Genomic DNA, 6,000 nt, shown 5'->3' with positions numbered 1-6,000 from the left:
CACCCTTACTAAAAAGATTAGCTTATACACACCGCATCATCTGTGTGTGGGTCACATTTCAAATGTATACGAGAAACCACAAAGTAATAAACCTTAAATTGTCCATATAAGAGTATGAGGTGGTGTAAGAAATGGGCAGGCTATCCTCCCTCCAAGCTGTACAATTGACCGATTTTCAAAAAGGCGAAAAAATCATGAATTTTTCTAAAAATTTCAGCATTTGATTTTCATGATCTACATAGTTTGTAGTCGAAAACAACAAAACATTTGGAAAAGATTATTACATTTTTGTGAATGTGGAAAAAACAAATTTGACATTATTTTGTCTTTAGTACATTTTGTAGATTAGCCTGTCCTATAAAGAATTGCTCTGTTCGAAGTACGAAGAAAATTAAAATTACTTTTTAATTCGGTTGAAATAAATTAATTACTATACCAACTCAATGGTCTGAACAGACCAAACGAATTCTAGAAGGACAGTAAATAAAACATCTGTAGTCCACAGACGCTTACAGACCACTCCACTTACTAATACCCAACTTTGTCAATTAAATGATCAATCTCACAGCTTTTCTACATTTAGTATCATATTTACGCCGAAGTCCGTTCACTATATGAAGGTGATGAGCTTTTTTTCAAAATCCAATGGCTGACAATTTTAAAAAGGCGATGACTACCATTGCAGCAATCTGATGCGTCTATTTTTTACCACTTTACATGTCATTGATTGTTTCTCGTTGGTTGCTGATTTTTCACTGTCAACCGTTCATTACGCCTAAGGAGTTTCCATGTTTAAATATTTGCATCCAGAAGTGGAAAGTCGCGTAGATAAAATGTTTTCCATTGAGGCCATCTGAAGCGTTCATCCAGTTTCATCTTTTTTAACCATTGGGCGTACTTTCACCACTCTACAGCCAAATACTTATTTCATGAACGGAAGGATATTGTGCTTGTACCGTATCGAGAGTATAGGTGAAACATAAGGAAATTATTCATGTTGGAGGTGTTGAATGCCAAAAAAATCGAGTCATTCAAATGCGTGAGCGAGGAAGAGCTGTAAGCGATTGTCCGATCGATTCGGGAGAAGACTGAGTGTGGATGTTAGCGAGAGCATTGTCTTCTATATCTGTGACATTACTTTTATTTGATTTTATATTTTTTTAGGTCTGACTAGTGTCTCTTTGTCGATATGGGATATCTTTCTTCATACACTAGAGTCGTTTGTGATTGCATTCCAATGGGCAATGGGATATGGTGAGAAATTCATATCAGTAAGATATGATGAGAAAGTAACCAATTTTCATATGGTAAAAATGAAATATTTGCATCTGCATTGTGTAGTTACAAAGATTTTAGATTACATTCAATAGGCACATAGTTCATACTTTATGGATCTATAGAAACTATTGTTGTGGAAGGACTTCATTATGACTATCTCATATCATAAAATATGAAGCTGATTGTTAATGTTTGGGCGATACAAAGATATTCAAGAGTGTCGGAAGATCCATTAGAATTTGGACCTAAGAGATTTATGGGTAAAGATTTAAATATGATTATAGATGTAGATTAGAATGTGATTTCTTTTGAAGCACAAAGGAGAAGTTGCCCTTGGGCTTCCATGGCAATCGCCAATATCAAAGCTGGATTAGTACAACTTGTTCATTTCTTTGATTAGAGTGGTGAAGGAGAGATAGACATGAAAGAATTTTTGGATCTACCATTCCTAGGAAAACACACCTTTTGTCTATTCCATCTTAGAGATTAGAGTTTAGTGCACCTTCTTGCTTCAAAATTCAATTGCTATCAAATTGTTCACCACTTCTCACTTGAATCATGTAATATACACATTAATTATAAATAAATATTACTAAGATGAGCACACAATTAATATCTAGTGCATCATATTTGAATTTCATTATTTCTATTGTATTACTTTGTCTTGCCAAATATTCAACCTAATATATTCTATAAAACATATTTCTATACAATAAAAAATAATCACTCTTTGATGCTCTTTTTTAATTCAAAGAGTTACATTTAGATTAAAAAATATTATGTAATAATCAAATTTTTAATTTCTTGCATACATTGGTCCTTGCACCGATCTCACACCCTTTCCCTTAAGGAGAAATATTAAACACATTTGATGAAGAGGGCATTCTATCTAAGACTCTATAGTTGATCATCAAGGATTGTGTCATCTAACTTGAAGTTATTCTTCTACTTGTATGTTCTTAGCCTGATGGAGGTTTTATACATGTCTATTGAAACAGTTGAGCATTTGAGAAACTATATCTTTAGGGTAATTTTCTCTATCCTTTATTAAATTCTAATTTCTATTAAGTTTTGTTCATAAGACAAACTTAGCAAATCTTTAATGCTCCTCTTCTCTTTCCTTCTTTCATACTCTCTCCATCCAATAACTTTCTTTGTTTTCTATTTTCTCTTTTCCATCAAAATTATTTTTCCTATGAAACTTTATCTTTTTTAAAAAATCATCAAATAATTTGTATTAGATAATTTTTACAATATATAATTAAAATAATTGAATGATGTAAATAATATAAGGTGATTGGTCATCTTTGTATTCGTAGACAGTTATTGGTCTTTATCATGACAGCAAACAAATTAATTTTCAAAATGCAAAAGTGTTTGTGTTGCATCTTGCACTCGAGATAGACAAGGTAAGGAATTAAATCTCACGTGGACACCACTTGTCACATTGAAGTTAACTCAAGTCAAAATTTATTATCATTATATAGAGAATTATTGTTACTCTTAAGTTGATTGTGTTTATGGTATTTAAAATTTTTAAAATGTGGAGCTAAAATTTGCATCAAAACACATCAAGTAAAATCATGTAGATAAAATGACTACCATTGAGATCATCTCAAATGTTCACTAATTCTTATCTTTTTAACCATTTTCAAGTGCATACTTTCACCACTTTACACATAAAATTTACACATTTTCCATTGTTCTTCAAGCATGAGCAACTGAGTACATGTATTGTAAAGCTTGAAATAGAAAGTTTGATCTATGGTTATCAAACTAGTGGATCTCGTGGGTTTGATTCTTTGCTAACATCAATTGTATTAATATGTGTATGCCAAAATATTGGTGTAATGTTCACATTACTTTCAACAACATGATAGAGTCAAATGTATTTTCCTGGATTGTGACCTAATTTTAGCTTTATAAAATAATGCATTCCTTAATAGATAATAATTTAAATACTTCATCAAGTCTAATGAATAATAATCCAATCAAACCATTTTACGTTTTCCACTATTATCCCTAAATGCACTAGCATGACTTCTCTAGAACATGTTTTGTAGATTCATGGAAGAATTATGATGTGTGGATTTCTTCCCAATGCAATTTTGATGAATACCCTAATAGCTTTATATGTAAAATGTCAAAGCATAGGATATAAAAAAACTCATGGAATGGAATAGTTGTAGGATATAAACAAAATGGGCTTGAAAAAATTCCCTAGATATTTTCAAGTACTTGCAATTCACATGTGTAATCCAAACTAGACAACCCTTTCTCACATACTACCAGATTGCTCCAAATTGGAAACTTTGGAAGCATGCATGTAAATTCATCAGAAGATAATTAAAAGTGGTTACTCTTTACATGTTTTAGTTGTCAAAATATTGATATACATGAATCAAAAAGTGTGGAGGAACACAAAAATTGTAAAATTCATATGATAATATATCTCAATGGGATGTGGTTTCTTGGACTGTGCTAGTTGCTAGATATGTAAAAAATGGTCCTAGGAGATTTTGAAGAAAAAACAAACAATAGGTATAAATACCATGACACTAACCTTTACAAGCATACTTTTTGTAAGTGCCAAGCTGGGATATTTGGAATGAGTTGTGGTGATTCATCATAAAATATTCAGTACTTAATAGTATGGGTTTGTGATATTCATCCACCTACTCACACTTTTAAAAGAGGAAGAATCAAATTCTATGTCTTAAATAGTTAATATATCAAAAAATGACCATGACTCAAAGAACAACAAATATGTTGTGGGTCATTAATGTAAGGTGAAGTATGCATAAAGTAATCATGGTTGGTCTGACTGTGGTCAATAACCATATTGCACTATGACATGTCATTTTGGATCTTATTTAAGCATAGATAATAGGGAATTTGTGGAACATACAAGAGAGTCCTTCTATTCCCTAACTTTTTAATCTCTTTTATATCTTAATTTATGCTATAATGAGTAATCATTTAAGTAAATCTTCTTATAATTATAAGTTCTTAATGTGTGCCCTATTTTTAAAATTGGTCTTGTGGATTGTAGACCAATTATAACTTAATGTCTTGTGTGTACTAAATTGAATGTAGTTGTGTAAATATAAGTCCTTAGAGATTGTTATACAATTTAATATGAGAACATACCATTTCTCTTATTTTATTTTCTTAAGAATTTCTTTAAAAACATTGGATAGTTTGAGAGAAAGAATGGAGTAGCCAATGCTCTCTATCTACCCTTCACTTCTAATTATGTTTTATTAATTTTTTTCAATATATGGTATACCTATTGCACACCAAGATGTGATTGCTAGTTATTATTTATATGATTATAAATAGAATATGTGAACCTGGTGTTTCAGCAATGAAATTGGAGTAAACAGCTTTGTTTTATTGTATGATATTTCTTTGTTTCTATAGATTCCACTCACTTAGAAATAAATAACAGCTAACTTTAATGGAGGTCAGGCCACCCCAAATTAAGAAGAAACGACGAGCACATTCTGCACGACAATCCCGTATTAATAAATTTCATAAACGTGAAAGATTAATGAAGACCAACCAAACGGATATTAATCAATTTTAGGAAAAACGCGTGGATACTAGCAACAACCGTTCCAGCAAGAAGCTGCAACAAGCTAAACATCAAACTTTGTTTAATTGCTTGAATACCAACCACACCCAATATTAGTAAATTCGAGGAAAATGTTTGACTATCAGTGACATACAGTATTAACAATGTCATGAACGTGAAAAAATGCCACAAGCTAAATGCCAAACGTTTCGTCGTCAAAATGATGTTTAATGATTATAAATAGAAGAATATGACCGTAAGAAGCAAATGTAGTGACCAAAAAATTGATCAAGCTTGTTCAGGTCAAAGCAGGCGTAAGAATGGAGGCCATCAAATCTCAGTCGAAACTGGCAGTGGAGGATGTACTGGGCATGAATGGTGCAGGGATCTTTTTATTGGCGATTAGTCGCCAATTGGCGAATATGTCCCGATCGGGCTATAGAAATTGGCGAAAAAAAAATACCATATACTAGTTGACCGGTTCGCCTAGATTTTATAAAATACTCATATAGTGGTCGAAACGTTCGCCACTATCATTACATAATTTCAGTTTGGTAGGCAGGTTCTTCACCCATATTTCTCTTTAATGTTTACTCTTATTCGCCATGGAATTAATTTAGTGTCTCTTTCGACGATCATCATTCGCCAAATTCCCATTTTCCTATGTGAAATTTTTATTTGTCCTAGGACCCATTTTGCCATGCATCACACACAATGGGGTCCCAAATTCCCGCCCTATTCACCCACTCGATTACTTGAAATTACGCGGGCTTCGCCAAATATTAGTTCTTATCATATGTAACGGTCGGCCCATTCGCCAAAATGAAAACGGTTTATTTATAGTTGTCTATTTAAGACATGAGTTTCATTATTGAAACATGTCGAAAGGAGCCTTCTTCATAGTATTGCGATCAGTAGAGAACTGGAACGACTACGACTACGAGTTCATAGTATTTTATTGCAGCCTTAATTTGATGGAGATGTCATAGTCAAATTTAAATAGGAAGAGGATTAGGAATAATGAAGGTGGAGATGTCCAAGAGAGGCCAACGAAATGCAAAAATATATCTTCATACTTTGGCGGGGGTAGATGCAACAGTGTTGGTCAAAGTAAGGAAGGTACATCATCAAAGGAGCCTGTACAA

The sequence above is a fragment of the Cupressus sempervirens genome, chromosome 5 (genome assembly GCF_028749045.1).
Source record: "Cupressus sempervirens isolate cs-2001-9-10 chromosome 5, ASM2874904v1, whole genome shotgun sequence".
Classification (NCBI taxonomy): Eukaryota; Viridiplantae; Streptophyta; class Pinopsida; order Cupressales; family Cupressaceae; genus Cupressus; species Cupressus sempervirens.
Note: the sequence above shows the minus strand (reverse complement) of the source record.